This window comes from Grammomys surdaster, unplaced genomic scaffold (genome assembly GCF_004785775.1).
Source record: "Grammomys surdaster isolate TR1022 unplaced genomic scaffold, NIH_TR_1.0 169, whole genome shotgun sequence".
In the NCBI taxonomy this organism is placed as follows: domain Eukaryota; kingdom Metazoa; phylum Chordata; class Mammalia; order Rodentia; family Muridae; genus Grammomys; species Grammomys surdaster.
The window spans coordinates 4,829,219-4,845,672 of record NW_021604617.1 but is presented as its reverse complement, the minus strand read 5'-3'; the positions used below and the strand labels follow the sequence as shown (position 1 = coordinate 4,845,672).

At 36.6% G+C, this 16,454-nt stretch overlaps 1 protein-coding gene across 3 annotated transcripts in view; it reads right to left on the bottom strand.

The window, feature by feature from the left end:
• The window catches only part of Tbc1d5 (TBC1 domain family member 5), a 441,474-nt gene that overhangs the window by 198,151 nt on the left and 226,869 nt on the right, over positions 1-16,454 (bottom strand). The gene's annotated exons all lie outside the window — the stretch shown is intronic.

Genomic DNA, 16,454 nt, shown 5'->3' with positions numbered 1-16,454 from the left:
TACAAACCCAAAGATATTATATTTATAGGAACAGACATAATAGAAGAAAAACTCAGAGAATGGCACTTCCAGGAGTAGTTATTATCATCCTTGGTGATGTGTGGTAAGATTCAGAACAAACTTCAGCTGTTCTATGCTCCTAAGAATTCCAGGCAACTTTGTTATGTTTTTAGACACCCATGTGAACTTGTATGGATTTCACATGGGTACAGTAGTTCTGAAATCAGTGTAGTACAGGCATGATTAGAAAGGGAAATCTGGATTTAAATCATTAAAAGAAATAAAACACTGATCAAATTGAACACAATTTAAAATTCAGAATCACAAACAATAACTATAACTTAATGCAAGTAAAGAAAAACAAGAGTAGCTTCAGAAAAGGTGTGATTGGGAAAAGCATTACTATCAAGACTTTCAAAGTTCCCAATTGAGCCAAAACAAAACACCAAGTAGGAGATAAGAGGGAAGAAAAGTCACAAGATAATTAAGGAGTAGAGACAAATGTAATTATTATATTACAGAAAAACCAAAGTCCAAGAAAAGTTACTTTTATACTTAGCTAGAAAATGAAAATAGAATTATAAGATAAGTTTGTAATACTATTCAAAGAAATCTATAGGATTAATGTAATCATCATATTAAACACCCAGTATCATTTATGAATATAAAACATAGCCAGGCGGCAGTGGCGCACGCCTTTAATCCCAGCACTTGGGAGGCAGAGGCAGGCGGATTTCTGAGTTCGAGGCCAGTCTTGTCTACAGAGTGAGTTCCAGGACAGCCCGGGCTACACAGAGAAACCCTAGCTCGGAAAAAAAAAAAAAAAAGAATATAAAACATAAAATCAGAGAAACAGAAAATCATATTTAGACAAGATATAATCGACTAAATAAAATAAACCAGAACTACATTTATCATACTAGATGTTGTATAGATGACTATATTACAAAGCAACAAAAGTTAAAGTAGTATGGTATTGGTATGAAAGAAGACATATCAACCAACAGAAGATAGTACCGTCTTTTGGCTTTTAACAATGATACAAAGAATATACCAAGGGAAAAGAAATAGTCTCTTAAATGAAGAGTGCTGGAAACACTGGATATCTATATGAAAAAGATTAAAATTGGGCCACTTGATAAAAAAAACTTTAAAAATGACTAAATTTTAATGTAAAACTCAAAAAGAAACTATTAGAAGAAAATGTAGAAGAGTTACATTGGTCTTGACAATGACTCTTTTTAAATTTGACTCTTAAAGTGTCGGCAAGAAATCAAAACTAAAGAATGACTTCACATTACAATAAACAGATTAACAGCAGTAAGCGCATGGAATATGTGTGTAAAGCTTATGGTCCCATTCTAAAGCATGACAAAAATTTACAGATTCTGCACAAGAAAACAAGACACTTCAGAGATAACTGACTGGATGGGAGAAAATATATGAAAGCTATATATTTAATAAAAATTGCTCTAATAGACAAAAGGCCATAATAGAGATTTCTGTAAAGAAGATACATAGTGGATAACAGACATATGAAGTATTCTATACTTCTAAACAATTAGAGATCCATAATCAGTAAGATACCACTACACGTGACAAAATAGATATTTTCAAAAACAAAAAACGAAACATTATTGATAGTGTGTCAAGAATGAACCTTGAACTATTTTTGATGAAAATGTATTATAATATTGCCAATATAGAAAATGGTATAAAGGATTCTTAAAAATAAAGTAAAAACAGAATTTTCACTTCTTCACACTGACTATAAGACTTTTTATATTAATAAAATGTCTACACTCCTAGTTCCACTGTAGCACAAAAAACATTTGTCAATATATCACATCAAATTAAATTATTATCAATGGATAAAAGGTTGAGAACCAATGTCTATACAATGGAAATACTGTTAAGCATTAAACCAGGAAGAAATTCTAGTAGTTGTTATAATATAGATTAAAGCAGAAAACATGCTAACTGAAGTAAGTTATAAAAAGAAAGGCAAAGTCTACATGTTGTTACTTATATGTGCAAGCTAACATAATGGAAATCAAAGAACCACAGAGTTAAGGACTGGGGAAGTAGTTTAGTAGTGGATCTGTATAGTACTCAGAATTTTTTAAAAATGCATAATTAAAACAATGTGTGTGTGTGTGTGTGTGTGTGTGTGTGTAGTCATGTATACATGAGTGCTGGCACTCACAGAGGAGAAACACATGACTAAAGTCATAGGAAGCTGTGAAGAAGCTGGTGTGGGTGCTGGGAATTGAACTCAGGTCCTCTAAAAGATCAGGTTATGCTTTTATCTGCTAAGCCATCTCTCAAGCACCCAGTGCTCAAATTCTTAAACTGCATATCCTCACACAAATGAAAGTGGGCCACAAAAAACAACAACAACAACAACTGGTAAGAGTAAAAGATTTCTGAATATATGATTTCAAAATTTAATTCAAAATAAAAACCATAATGAATTCAAAGTGTTTCTGGCAATGCTTGGTATTGTAATAGAAGATTTCACTGTAGAAGATATCTAAACTATCTTAACTCAAAAATTTTCAGACAACAAAGAGAAGGAAAGAAAGTAAGAAAGCATGAAAGGAAGGAAGGAAGGAAGGAAGGAAGGAAGGAAGGAAGGAAGGAAGGAAGAAAAAAGAAAGAAACAAAAAAGACAAAGAAAAAACCATTTCCTAAGCCAGAAAAGGGTTAAAAGGAAGGAGGGCAACAATGGAGGGCTTTGTCACTGAATTATGGTACACAATTAGGTAATTAGAAGTATTAAAACAGGCAGAGCATTGGGCCCAGATGAATTAGTGAAGCTGCAAATATTCAATAAAATGTCCTGGGGGAGGGGGGAATCAAGCCCCTGGTAAAGGTTTATAGTCATACAATAGGACAAAGAAGCACAGAAGGACTTGAAGGAAAAACAACTGATGTTATATTCATATTTCAAAAACAGAAAATCAAAGTAAGTACTCATTCAAAGTTGAAATGTGCTGATGAAAACTCCCTAGTGTATCATTAACCACCAACATAACTGTAATACCTTACTGTAGTTTATTGTCTTATTGAAGAAACACTAAAATACTATGCCAAGATCATATGAAGAACAGTCTAACAGAGAATGAAAGCCGTGAGACTGAGGGAGAGTGGAGAAGAACATACGAGAGGATTTGAATGGAAGAAAAGGAAGGGAGAAATGTAATCAAAGGAGAAAAGAGACAGAAAGGTAATCAACAAGTTGTGGGGCCAGAGAGCGAGATGCTGTTGGAAACAGTGCTGGAAAGCCTTCAGAGTTGGAAGCCAGGGGCTCTTCAGGCAAATGCTGGTGAAAGAATAAAGGATGGGAAAGAGGCTGGAAAAGATAGCTCAGCAAACGGTCTGTGAGCAAGGCTGTCAGGGACAATATGGAAGACAGTATAGGAAGGAGAAGAAAGAGGACTCCCTACTGCTCAGGAGAAAGACTCTGACAACCCTGCAGCCTCTGGTTGTACTGACCAGAAACCACCTGATAGTCAGGTGACCTTGCTGAGGAGGATCTAGACACAGGACAGTGTTCTCTCTCATGGCTCCTGTCTAGGGCAGAGTGATCACAGAAAGGCAGAAGGGAGAACTGGGACGCAGACATGTGCAAGAATCTGTTGACTTCAGAAAGCTCCTGCTTCTCAGCTCTCTGATCAGCAAGTGATGCTAACAGTATGGCACTACTCCTTGGCACAGTAAAATCTAGGACACAGGCAGAAAATAAAGATTAAAACTGAAACCAGAAGTGTGACTATGAAACCCTTCTGTAAGGGGTAAAATGAAGCTTTAGAAATTTTTGCAATGAGGATGAAAAAAAAAAAAAAACCAAAGAAACAAAAAAACAAAAACAAAAAACTCCCAAAACCCAAAACCCCCAAAACCAGCTCCTGCAAAATGTTAAGAAGTGTGCTGCATGGAGTGTCAGCAGGCAGCGGAGGGCCACACTGCACCTAACAGCCCCTTCCGACAATTACTTGGTCAATACTTTAGAACTGAGAAACACTGAACTAAAAATAAAGATCTTATCTGCTATCACTTTCTAAATGAGCTATACTATGCAGATTCACTTATGTTCTGTTCAATATGCTTCATATGGGCTTTGTTCATTCAAAGTGTTTAATAAATATTTCTTAAACTGAAAAAGTATTCAAGGAATTAAGCAGATGAGTTAAGAATTAACCATACACATGGCCCCAACGGGTAAGTATGAAGGTACACAAAGGTTTGGAGTTTTAAAAAAAAACAGAAGCACTACTGGAAATTTGTATATAATTTTAAATGACAATTCACATTAAAATAAGTGTGGAAAATATGTAGGAAAAGGCAATCTTTATTAGAATCTTCAACTTCTACAACAGGAGGGGGGTCATAGTCATTAACAAAAAAGTAATTTCTAAAAAAACAAACATTCTTACAAATAAATAACCCAATGCCTTGGTTGGAAGATGAAGCCTAAGCAAAGCCTGAGTAGAGTTTTGTTGTCTTCAACTTGCTTATACAGTAAAACTGCATCCCTGACAGAGAAAGCGGGTCCCAGAAATGAAAATAGTTAGTTGTTATGCTAACACTTCATGAGGAGAAAAATCACCGCAGTCTAAGCAGAAGTGTGAGGGTATGAAACGGCCAAAGTTGATAAGGCAGAGAAGGTGCACGGCCATCGAGGTGCGCGGCCAGCGCAAGTGCCAAGACAGAGTGAGCACCTTGACAGGGCAGGGGAGGTGTGAGTGGGGAGGTGCTAAGTGTCACACTGGAAAGCAAAGGTTGTCACCTCCACTTCTTTCTGCTTCTATTCAGATCGGAGTCATATGCTGAAAACTCTACTTTGGTGTTGTGGATCCTCCAAATGTCTTTCCAATAAAACTCTAAAAGTTCACAATCAGAGGGGAAAAGACATTTGAAAAGACATGTACACTGTATATACAACTTTGTCAGAAATGGAAATACAGAAAATCAGAAAATTTCAGTTAAGACAAATGAAAGCATTTTAAACAAATTCAAATCATTCTTCCTGATGATTGGCCAAAGTAGCTTCAAGTCCAGATCTGCTTGGATATTCTAAAACACATTGCTGACAGACTAACAAGTAGACTTCATCTCAGAGATGCAGGAATGCTTTAACATATGTAAATTAATAAATAAAATATATCATATAAGCAAGCAGAAAGAGGAAAGAAAACACCCACAGTCATCTCATTAGAAGTAGAAAAGAACTTTGATAAAATCTAACACCACTTCATAATAATAATTCTGGTGAAATTAGGGATACAAGGGATATACCTAAACACAATAAAGACAGTTTATAGCAGGTCCATAGCCAACATCAACTTAAATGAAGAGAAATACAAAGCAATTCCACAAAAATCAGGAACAAGATACGGTTGTCCATTCTCTCAATAGGTTTTGAAATCTTAACTAGAGCAAAATAAAAATGCAGGAGATTAAAGGGATATAAATTGGAAAGGAAGAAGCCAAAGTATCTGTGTTTGTAGATGATATGAAAAATATACATATGTGACCCTAAAGAGTCCATTGGAAAGCTAGTACAGTTGATGAAAACTCCAGTAAAGGATCTGGATACAAAATTAACTCATAAATATCAGTAGCCCTCCTATACAAAAATGGCAAAGGGGATGATAAAGAAATCAGGGAAACAACACCTTTCACAAAAGCCTCAAATAAGAAAGTATCTTGGGATAACTCTGATCAAGTATGTGAAAGATTACTATGATAAAAAACAGAAGACAGGAAGATCTCCCATGCCCATGGATCAGTAGAGTTAACAGAGTAAAAATGGTCATCCTTCCAAAAACAATCCAAAGAGCCAGTTCAAGCTCCATGGAAATTATAGTACAATTTTTCACAGAGCTTGAAAGGACAATTTTCAGCTTCATATGGAAACAAACAAAAACCCAGGATGGCTAAAACAACCCTGAATAGTTGAGTGACTGCTTCTGGTACCCTTAGCACTGATTTCCAGTGCACTACAGAGTTACATAGTAATAAAAAGGATGGTGCCGGCAGAAAAACATATATTCATCAGTGGAAACCAAAAGACTAGATATAAATACATATAACCACAGACAACTCCGTGTGTGTGTGTGTGTGTGTGTGTGTGTGTGTGTGTGTGTGTGTCAAAAATATACACTGGAATAAAGGTAGCATCTTCAACAAATGGTGCTGGCCAAACTGGATGTCTGCATATAGAAGAATCCAAATAGATCCATCCTTATAACCCTGCACAAAACTCAGCTCCAATGAATGAAATACTGAAACATAAAACCAGATACACAGAACCTAATTGAAGAGAAAGTAGGGAATGGCCTTGAACTCATTAATAAAGAAGAAACTTTCTGAATAGAACACCATTAGAATAGGCACTAAAATTAACAATTAGTAAATAGGACATCATGAAACTGAAAATTTCTGCATGACAAATGACCCGAGCATTCCAGTACAGTTTCAGCCTACAAGACCTTCACCTACAAGGGACAAGACCTTCACCAACTATACCTCTCATAGAGGGCTAACCTTTCAAACTTATAAAGAACTAAAAAAAACTAGGTATTAAGATAACAAATAATTAAAAAAAATAGGCACAGACCTAAGGGGAAAATTCTAAAAGAGCAAATACAGTGGCTGAGAAACACTTTTAAAAATGTTCAATATCTTTAGCCATCAAGGAAGTGCAAATCAAAACTATTTTGAGATTGCATTTACACCTGTCAAGATGGCTAAGATCAAATAAACAAGTGGCAGGTCATGATGGCAAGGATGTGGGAAAGGGGGAGACTTCTCCATTGTTGGTGGGAGTGCAGACTGAGACAGCTACTATGGAAAACAATCTTCCTCAAGACCCAGCTCTACTACTGTTACTGTTAGACACACACAGAGGACACTTCATCCTACCTCAGAGACATCTGCTCAACCACATTCATTGCTGCTCTATTCACAAAGGCCGAAATTGGAAACAACCTAGGTGACACCCGATAAAAATATGGATAAAGGAATTGTGGTATAATTACATACTGAAGTATTACTCAGTCACAAACAAAATTAAATCATGAAACTCTCAGGTAAATGAATAGAACTGGGGAACAAAATCATCCCAATTGAAGTATTCCAGACTCAAAGAGTCAAATATAGCATGTATTAACTTTTATGTAGCTATTAACTGTTGGGGAATGTTTTGTGCATTGTCCATTCATAAGCTGATTTCTGTACCCAGAGATCTGGTTGCAATCTGGACCTTGGTTGACTCAATATTTTGTAAAGTATTGTTCTCCATCACCTCTGACTGGTTAATAAAGAACTGATCAGCCTATAGTTGAGGAAGAGAACAAGATTTAAGGCAAGATTTCTGATTCTAGTGAGGGGGTCCTGGGTGGACAGAAGAGAGAGTTGGGTTATCATGAGAGGTAGTCAGGAGAGACTTGCCATGTGGAGACAAGACGGATAGAGTGGGAGCAGCCAGGGGGAGATCAAGATGGCAGGTAATACCATGTAGCTAGCAAGTAGGCCAGGCCAGCACTGTCAGGAGAGATAGCTCACATCTGCCCAGCTATAGCACAAGGTCTCCATGTCATTATTTCAAGGCAAAGGACAATTATCTCTTAAGTCACTGATAAGCAAACTACAAACCTGTAGAACCAGAGACATTAGGTATAGAGCAAGGGACTAGGGTGGGAAAAAGATAGCTTTCCTTAGGAAAGGGAAATAAAATAATTATGGATGGATGAGGGTTCTAGAATGGAAAGATCAAGTCAGAGAGAGGAGGCAAGGCTAAAGGAGGGATTACATGGAGGGATAGCTAAAATTAGGAGCCAGCTGAGTGGTACTATGGAAACATAGTACAATAGATGCTTCCTAAAATATATAAATATATGAATTTGATCTAAATGAAACTGCCAAATAATATGGAAATAGGGCCCCAACTAGATTATCTCTTGTCACCAATGAAGCTTCTAGTACTGGGACTGAGTTATATCTAACTGAATTTTTGGCTAAAGGGGTCCCATGAGAATCCCCAAACAATTCAGACAGTTGCTAAGACTCTAGGTTTCTCTCCACAAACTGACAGCAAGGTCACACTGATGACACCTATAAAATTCATTGAACATGGAAAAAAATGTAGCTAGTACCTACACAGAACCTTCAGAACTACAATCTAGCATCTTTCGTACAAGAGGGTACGGTACTTTGCATACTACCAAAAAGAAATGTAAACACCACGCCAGCCATAAACCCTTAGATCTACAGTGGTGTCCTGTTTCTAAGTCAAGGTAATGGTGGCACTAAGCTTGTGTGAGTAAACTGATATCTGATTTAACACAAGGCTCACTTCAGGAGATTATACCCATACCTTAAAGTGCTGCAAGACTACGCCAGAGACACAGGATAAAACCAGATACTACTCTTAAACAAATCACAGCAATACAATGAATCCTAATGACATTCTGCTATACTCATAGATGATGATGACCTTGCTCAGCCATCATCACAGACACTTCTTTCTGTAGCAGCTGAGAACGAGTACAGAGGCCCACAGCCAGGTATTGAGTAGACAATAAGACATAGTGGAACATGCTACTCTAACAGGAGGTCTCTATCATAACCCTCCTCTCAGGGCTCAGGGAAGCTCTTTTGAAGAAAGGTGGGAAGAGCTTAAGAGCCAGAGGGGAAGGCAGACAGCAAGAAAAAAAAAAAAAAAAACAGAAACAACACAATGAAAGCACATGCAAACTCAAGACGTCTGAGGCAGCATGCGGAGCACATGCATGGGTCTGCACCTGATCATTCTCTGTGCATGGATTTAGGGTCCAGTCTAGTGTTTTCTGTGATTACTGAGTGTGTGAACAAGCGGGTCTCTGTTTCTTGTGCTTTCTCTTAGGCTCCTTCCCTTCCGCTAATTTTGTTCAAATCCAATATTTTAGTTTTATTTTATTTATGTTATTGTCTCTTATAGGCCTGTTTTGTTTTCTAATGAGAGACAGAAAGGGAGTGGATCCAGATGGGAGGGGGATTAGGGAGGAACTGGGAGGAGAAGAGGAAGGATAAACTGTGATCAAGATATATTATTTGAGAAAAAAATTTACTTGCAATAAAAAAAAAAACCAAAAAATAGCAATGTGGAAAATTACATATTTCTAAGTCAACAATAATAATTATTTTATTTACACCTTAAATGTGAAATGAGGAAGGACTATGGGCCATGGGACAGGAACTGTTTCTTCTATTTCTGAAAATCTGCCCCTCGCCCACCCCATTTACTATTTAAAACACACACACACACACACACACACACACACACACACACACACACACACCGGTTGCCGACAACTCAGAGAGCGGCTTGTGTTGTCGTTTTCACTTTCTCGGCTGTGAACAAGTGCATATGTGAGGGCTGGTCGTGCATGCACAAGCGTGTACTTTGTCTGCATTAAATAAAATCACAACACGAAGCACATCCCTCATTCGAGTGTGCCTGCAGTCCACCTCGAGGAGACTGAAAATATAAATACAAGCTGCTATTTTGGTGTGATCACATGAATATGGCAGCTTGTATTTTTTCCCCCTGTAACATTTTAACACTGGGCAGATTGTCTGCATTAACACACACCAAAATCAATTCTGCTTTGAAATTGCTTGTAAAATCCCCCTTTTCCCAGAGGAATTTTCTTTCAATTTAAATTAAAAAATAGATTCTAAGCAAAGTGTGCAAAATTTTCCAACAGTTAGGACATTTTTGAAGTACTTCTGCAGAAAACAGAGTAAGGGAAGGTAGACTTTACATTTAAAAGAAAAATAATTAAATAAGTTAGCTCTGTGAAATTATGTGGATTGAACTAATATTCAGGCTTTTCCAACAATGGCCTATTTACTATCAGCATACCACAATGCAATTGTAATTCTTTAAGAATTACAATTGAGTAAACTTATGTACGTCTTATATATTATAAAAATCATAGATTTCTTAAGGGAAAACACTGTGACTATTCAGTATGGGGCATGCTTATATGTCAGATATGAATTAAACAAAAAGATAATCATATAATATAGTATACAAAAATAACAATTAATTATCTAGATAGTCCTGTTCACAGGCACTGCTGACAAGTAGAAATAGGCTACATAGGTCTGTCCAACAAAATAGCTACCAATATTTAAATGCCATTAATATAAATGAAGACTTAATTTTTAAATTTTATTAAAAATTAACTTAAAAATCACAGATTAGTTTCTAATAAAGTGACTAGTATATGTGCAGTTTTTAAAAAATTCTGCAATTATTAATTAGTCCTCAATACAGCAAATTATATTTTTTTTAAAGTAAGGTTATAAAGTTTATTTGCTTGGCCAATATAAAAACAAGCTCTGAAGTAAAAATATCCCATTTTTAAAGTGAAAATGACTAAGTGTATCATGAAGATTCACATGGGAAATAGAGATCTAGAAATGTTAATAATTCCTGAGAATAAATAGCACCAAAATTAAAGGAAATGACCAGCAAATCTTACAGGCAAACAGAGGAACTCCTAAGTATGACTGAAGTTACAAGGAAAATAGTAACCCAAAGAATTGTAATAATCTACTTTAGGAGACAGAATATATCTAAAGAAAAGAGGAGACTATTTGGCAAAAGCATGTAATATGTTAATCTGCAAATGGTGTTATAGATGTTGTGTATTTTTAGAATAGACCTCGACAGACCAAATAACACACGTTTTTGGCACTGAGTATGGAAATGATATTACATCCTGAACTCAAGTTACTTTAAATAATGTTGAAATTTAAAATTGCTAGCATTACAGCTTTTGAATCAAAATGTGGGAAATTTTATTTTTCAGGAAAATCTAAATTCTAAATTAGAAATTCTAGAAACTGGACATTCCTTTATTTACTTTGTTTCTATAATAAAAATGGGGATAGTTAAAACTTCATTAGGGTGAGATAAAAAATTACTTTGAAATAAATACAAACCTCTTCAAGTAAAAAGAATGTGCCTTCGAAAAGGGTATTAAAATACTTTAGGAGAAAAATATCTAACACTGAATATCCAGATCATCTAAATCTAAACCTTAGACTAGACGGCTGATCCTCCAAGTATTGTATTAGATGTGCATCTGTCTTGTACGATTGAAAACGTTAAAAAGTTCAAGGAGGCTAAGCAAAACTGATTGCCAACTACTATTATAGCCACTGGCCTTCTGTGTCAATTTAGCAATGTGTCTTGATAAAAAACAAAAAAAGGAAAAAAATCTAAATCAAAACATACAAACAAACACCGCAAAGCAAACAACAGCAACAGAACCGGACTCAGTTCCAGCTCTTTGCTTCATCAGGGTCTATTGATGAGGTGGAAAGTAGCCTCAGACTGGAGGGGCTCAACACACTGTTCCTCCTATGGCACCAACCGAGTTCACTGTCATTTTTTTTCCTGCTTTTCCTTTAAGCCTTCAACTTCTTGCTGGGTACAAGTCATACTTTTCTTGTAATCTATGGTGCCTGAAACCCTTGGAGTTTAATAAAATTTCATAAGTGCATATGAGAGACTGAAATACATGTTAAGATCAAAGTGAAATATCATCTAAAAGTTAATAGGGAAAGGCTAAAACATGTAAAATGGGTGTTTAAAAAATCCAAATGTAAAATCTGTCAATGCGTCATGGACAAGGTGACAATGGATGTCACTCCCTTAAATGGGGGTGTCAGTGCCCCACTACAAGCAATGGAGTAAGTAGATTGTTAGGCACAACACAACCTGTTCTTGGAACAGTGACAGACACTAGCACTGTGAGAGGTGACTACATGTGTGTCGCAGAAGCCAGGCAAATCCATCTTTCTGTGCCACCCACAGTCAGAGCGCTTAGATGTATAAGGTAGTCAAAGTATAAATTTGCTTTGAGAGAGTCATTGGCTGAGCCCCCAGAATGAATTGGAGTAGAAAGATATAACTAGAACCACTAAGGACAGCAGCAGCCCAAGAAAAGGAGGTTAAAAACTCTACACACAGCAGTAATCAACATATCTAATGAATATGAAAAACACATAAAGTAGTAACTCTTGATTTGTATTTAAAATATTAAGTGTATATCATCATTCTATTTACTCTCATTTTAATACTACATCTTCAGTTTAAGTCACTACTATTCTTTAATTCTGAAGACTCTGACAGAGTCTTTATTCTACACATATACCAGAATTATCTTCCAATACCCACTAATGGACCAAATCCGAAGTTCTTACTGAATTGTAAACATGCCTTGCCTATGTTTTAGATTCCCTTCTTTAATAACTTGGTTATTAGTTAGTCATCCCTAACTGCATTTTGTTCCTGTCCACACTCACTCTGACTGGAGACTGTTGCATGCTTCCCCACTGCCAGATTACTCTTCTGCTAGATCCATAAAGGGGTGAGAATGAAGTTTTTTTCACATCTCAGTTCAAATGTTATCTTTTCAGAGATGCCTTCTCTGACCACTGCTCTTGGAGCAAACACAACTTGAGCTGCTTTCTGTACCTACCCACTATTCTGCTTTATTTCTCCAGAGCAATTATCACCCCTAATAATTCTGCCCTTGTTTTATAAGTGCTTATAGTCTTCTTTCTTTGCAGCACATAAAACATACAACTTGTGATCACAGACTGGTGTTATTCACTAATGTTCTACAACACAGAACACAGTGTTTTTTTTTAAAAGTAACAACTTAAGAAAGAAGAATCTCCTGAATTCTACTCTTTTCCTTTTATTGTATTTCCTTTGTATTACTATTTTTTTATTGATTCACCTGAAACTGATGGATTCCAGACAGGGAGGAGCTAGGAATGGTGGTTCATGCCTTTAATCCCAGCACTTGGGAGGTAGAGGCAAGAGAATCATGAACGTCATTCTTGCCTATGAAGGGAATTTAAAGACAAATAGGGCTGACCCTGTTTCAAAACAACCAGCCACCACCATCGTCAGTGGTACAAAATGGTCATAATATTCAAGTTATTAAACTTTGGTGATTTTGTAATTTGGTAGCTTTAAAGTCAAACTAGCTAACTTAGAGTCAAAATTAAGTTTTCTGAAATTCTTTACTTGCTTTCTAGTTTTAGTTTTCTTCTGTTTGAGTTAGAATCTTGCTACAAATACCAGGCTGGCCTGAATTTCCCAGAGATCTCCCTGTCTCTGCCTCTGCAGTACTGGAATTGAAGTTTCTAAAGAAACTTCAAGGAGAGTTAGTGATGGATCATCCCAACTCTCATCTACACTCTAAACTATAGGCTCGCCCAGATACCTACCCTGCATCTTGTACTTGCCTTCAAATCCACTAGTAGAAAAAGAAAACAACAATAATAACAAAGACAGAAAAAGAAAAAATTAACTGAATATGTATTAATATGCATATCTTACATTTTCAGGAAAAAAAAAAACCCTAGCAAACACAAAACCAGAAAAGTTATAAGAACACCATTTTCAAGATCTAACAGTTTCTTACACAGCCATGGAGAATTATTTGAGGTAAGTAAGCATAACGTTGAACAAGCTATTATTTTGGTTGCTTATAACAATTCATACTCCTCAGTCATTTAATATTTCTTTGGCAACTAATGGTTTCTGAAAGCATGTTCGTACTAGTGCCATGACACCTCTGTTCCATTTAATATTTACATAAAGAGGAATTTCAGTTCTTCTTATAAGATGTAATAGATTTGACACTTTTAAAAACAAATACCACTACTATTTGGCTATTAATATGTAATTCTATGTTTTACGACCATGAAGCCTGTTTTACTGACATTGATTACCCAGATTCTTAAATAGTCAATGAGGAAATACCTTTACTTTTTAAAAATCACTATTTTATATGTGCCTCATATGTGTTATATACAAAGGTGCTTTTGTTTCTGAAAACTGGCACTACTCAGATTCCACTTAGAATAGCCTTTTTGGAAAGCAAAATACTAAATGAGTCCTCAACTAACGGGAAGAAACAACCAAAACGACTCCATGGCTACGGTAACAAAAGTTCAGATGATCTTTCAACTCTTGATTCTCTTGAATTAGTGTAATTTTTAAGCAGAAATCTTCATCTGCTGAATACTGTTGGGCGATTGAGTACTAGTCCATGCCATCTGATTCTTTGGCAATTGCAGAAGGTTTAGTCGTTCTAATGCACTGTCTCCTGGCTTCAGAGTAACTGTGGATAGATGAATTAACTTTACTAGCACCTTTATAACAGCATAAACACAAGACCACCTAAATCACTACCTGAACATTCTTAAGTTTAAAATCTGAAATCCAAAATTTTGAGGATAGTGAAAAATATTCAAAAAGTTTTGAATTCTGGAACACTTAGGATTCAGAATCTTTAGCAAGTTGTCATCAACTGTAAGTTATTGACCCATAAAACGTTGAGAGGTAACTACGACTGTCCCCACTGACAGAAGGGGGCATGGAAAGAAAGGATGCTGAGGGTAGTCTGCCCATAGTTTTAATATGTATCACCAAAAAATTTCCACAAGAGCTCTGAGGCAAATCTTATGGATTTCCCAAGAGATCATGCAGAAGGATGAGGTCTGACTTACTATGCAACAAGAGGTGGCTTTGTCATATGTAAGTGCTGAGTTCCCTTAAAGAATAGCTACTTTTTATACACCCTAATAACACCCAGAGAAAAGCAAGAATAACAAAGGCAAATGAAAGAAAGGAGGGTACAGACAGAGTAATTTGGTTAGAAGGTGGTGCAAATGTATACACAAAGATAAGTTGTCCAACTATTACCAATATAAATGATCACACAATATTGCCTGCCCTTTGAGAATCATGTGAAGGATCAGAAACTGGTTAACATTCTGTGGTTGATAGATTATTTTGAATAGGTTGAAATCTTCACTTTAAGAAAAAAAAATCTTGGAAAAAAATTCCTGGTAACTATTATTCTAAACCCATATGCACAATAACACTTAAGTCATGACTACATCAAAACTCTTCTGCAAAGTACATGTGACTTCCTCCATAAAGATGGGTCCTATAGCTTAAGGGCCTAGGAAATGGTGTGCTCTCTGACTAACACAATGTCAGCAGGCTATAATGTACATGTGACATATGCCCTAAGGATAGGTTCTATTGACTAAGAAATGAAGGTAATGAAAAAGGTCTAGGGAAGGGAGCTGGGGATAAACATTCTGGGTATTTGAGTGAGGCCCTTAAAGATAGCAAAGGTCACCTTGTTATTAACAATATCTGCTCCCACCCTTCTGGGTAGAAAACAGGTATATATTTCCACCACTTAGTAGACAATCCTAAGTATCTCCAGACAATACTGTTTTCTACAGTGCTTGTCTGTGAGTACTCAATTCTTCTACAAAAATATATATTGGGCTCTTTTAATATACACATGATTCAGGGGCTGGAGAAATGTCTTAGTGATTAGAGTCCTGGATGCTCTTTCAGAAACTCTTGAGTTTAATTATTAGTATCTTCAATTTAGCACACAAGAATTAATAACAATAGTCTTTTGGCATCTAATACCCTCTTCTGATGTACATGCAGAAGACAGCTCATATATACGTACATTCATATATACATACATACGTGTGTGTGTGTGAAGAAACTTGATGGATTTTTATACATATGGGTTTTGTTACCATGCATTTTTTTTTCTCCAAAATTGTACTGGCCCTACATATATCTATCTAATATAAACTGGCCTGGTGCCAGACTCTACAAGTTGGAAGCAGCACTGACTAACTACATTGTCCTGAAACAAGTTTCTCTCGTGCCTCATGAGGTTTGTTTCTTTGTCACCAGTCGCCCTCCATATCTGGTTCTCAATGGGAGGTTCTGTCCTTAAAGAAGGCAAGAAAAGTTTTCTTTAAATAGCAATTAAGAGTTCAGTAACCGACTGCATAGGGGTTGATGTCAAAAGTATCCCCTCTCCAGGGGTATCCCCCCTCCAGACATCGGGATGGGTATGGCCCTCATGCCTCACTGGACAATGACAGGGGGACCGGAACAATTACAAGGCCCCCTTCAATTTCTGGAGGTCAGGCCTCTATCCCCACCTTCACAAGATTAGATTCGCCACAGCCCATCTACACTTAGAGAGGGGAGGAGATGTCGGGGCAGCCCTGCTTACACACTGAAGGCCTAAAATCAGCCATAGGCCTAAAATCAGCAATAGGCCTGTCATACATGTATACTAACACCAAGTTTTGAGTCTCTGTGGAAAAACACTGAAACAGATGGCTATAAGCTATTGTAAACAGGCAGCTTTTGTGGAAATTTACCAGCCTGAGTAGTCATAGACCTTGTAAATAGGTAGCCTTGGCAGATATTACCAACTTAGATAAGGACAAGTGAATCATAGGCAGAGTCATATTGACCTGAACCCTCACCCAGCCGATACCCTGTTCTGAAAGATATCTGTATTCCCCCTGAACACCCA